The sequence below is a fragment of the Apis florea genome, unplaced genomic scaffold (genome assembly GCF_048593485.1).
Source record: "Apis florea isolate Af1SG1 unplaced genomic scaffold, ASM4859348v1 contig_2201_pilon, whole genome shotgun sequence".
In the NCBI taxonomy this organism is placed as follows: Eukaryota; Metazoa; Arthropoda; class Insecta; order Hymenoptera; family Apidae; genus Apis; species Apis florea.
In genome coordinates this window covers 860201-862270 of record NW_028256542.1, presented here as the reverse complement: position 1 = coordinate 862270, position 2070 = coordinate 860201, and the positions used below count along the sequence as shown (strand labels likewise).

Here is a 2070-nt window from a genome sequence, read left to right as displayed (position 1 = left end):
ATGATTTACGAGGGTACGCGGCCGGGACAATTAATTTTAATTAAGACGCAACCGTGCCGGGCCAGAATCTGGCGCGAGCGCGTTATCATCAGCGATCAGGCTAATGGAGGATGATCGTTCCGTGACCGATTTTCGCCGATGATTTCACCGATTGCGAGATTTGATGGGCTCGGATCGATTGTTTCGCGACGATTGAAGGAGAAGAGTTTGGGCGGATCGATTTTCCATTTTTCGCTCTTCTGATGCGATCCGAATAGAAGAAGATCGGGAATTTGGACGGATCGATTTTCGATCTTTTGTTTTTTATTGATTGGGGGAATTGGAGTTGGAGGGTGAATTTTGGAGATGGAATCGAATTTTTGAATTTTTCCAGTTTTTTAATATGATCTTCTGATGGAAGAAGATCGGGAATTTGGACGGATCGATTTTTTGTTTTATTAATTGGGGGAGGGTGAATTTTAGGAAGATGAGGAATTTGGATGGATCGATTTTTCGTTTTATTAACCGGAGGATGAATTTTGAAGAATACGGAGAATTTGGAGATGAAAGATGGGTTGCGATCGATTTTTATCGATTCGATAACAAGCAATTGCGGCAACACGATATATCTGGAAAATGTTCTACTACGTTCACTAATTATTGGATGGACAAACGTGTTTTTGCAGCAGTCGTGGCCGAGTGGTTAAGGCGTCTGACTAGAAATCAGATTCCCTCTGGGAGCGTAGGTTCGAGTCCTACCGACTGCGTTTCTCGAGTCTCATATCTCATCCAAACCAAATTTTTTTTTGCTACTTGTCCTGACTGAATAATTTTACCCTTTTCCCCCCCTTAACCTCGCCATCAAAATCATCAATCGAATAAATCAATCCACGCCAAACCAAAATTCTTCCTCGAACCCGTAATCCCCTCTTTCCAAAATTTTCAAAAGAGAATTGTTTCTCCTCCACAATTGTCCAATAAATTTCTCTCCCCCCTTTTCAAAAAAGAAAACGCTCCAACGAAACGCTTCTTTCCCCCTCCCTTTTCAAAATTCTTCGTTCTTCTTCTAAAATTTTCCCCTTAAAAAACTCGTTTCGTTCCTCTTCGCTCCTATTAATTTCTTCCCGTATCCAATAAATTTCCCCTCCAAAAAAAAAAAAAAAAAAAAAAAGAAAAAAGAAAACTTCAACGAAACGATTCTTCTTCAGAAACTATTCGAAAAGAACCACCACCCTTCCTTCTCCCTTCTTTTCCTAAAAATTTCACCTACTTAAAATTCTTAAAAAAGGAAAAGAAGAAGAAAAAATAAAGTCGCTCATCGATTCTCGATCCGAGAAACGAACGGGGGAATATATATACGTACGGTGTATTATTGACGAAAGGAGCGAGGTGCAATCTCCTTCTCTCGTCCACACACACACACACACATATACACACATATATTTCTCGTCTTTCCCTCCACGATAAAAAAAGATCGATATCCGAACGTGTTTCGCTCGATGGCGGCCGCCTCGCCGCGCCACGATTCCTTTATCCGACATCTGTGTCAAGGAGAAATTCCTACGATCGCCTCTCTCGCCTTGATCCCGGCTTCCTTCGTAATCTTTCACCCTTACCCCCACACCCCGCCACCTTTTCCCTCCCCGTTCTTCGCTTCGAGGGGTCGCGCGTGGCCGTGAAAAAAGGAAAAAGAAAGAGAGGAGGGGGGAGAAAAAAAAAAAAAAAAAAAGGAAAAGAAAAGAGCGCCACGGGAAAATAAAATGGCCGTCGTTACCCTCCCCGTCGTACGTCGCGATCCAACCATCGGGGACGGGATTCCACCGTCGGAGATTGACCGAGATTAACGGCGAGATGCTTGCCCCGCGATAAGCCCAATTTCTTCTCTCGAAAAGAAATTTCCCTCTCGAGAGAATCTTCACCGGTGCAATAATAATCACGTTATTATTATTACAGGATCGAAAATTAACAATTTTAAACCTTTTCGATCCAAAAAGATCATCCCTCTCGATCCGTATCTCGTTGGAGACAACGAACATCTCCAAACGCACACTCGTTTCATCACATCCTTGTCGAGCATATACTCTCGATTAG

The 2070-nt window shown here is 42.7% G+C and overlaps 1 non-coding gene across 1 annotated transcript; it reads left to right on the top strand.

The window, feature by feature from the left end:
- Nucleotides 1–664: 664 nt before the first annotated feature.
- TRNAS-AGA (transfer RNA serine (anticodon AGA)) lies at nucleotides 665–746 on the top strand. Its single transcript has one exon. It is a non-coding gene; the product is annotated as a tRNA-Ser (tRNA).
- Nucleotides 747–2070: the final 1324 nt, after the last annotated feature.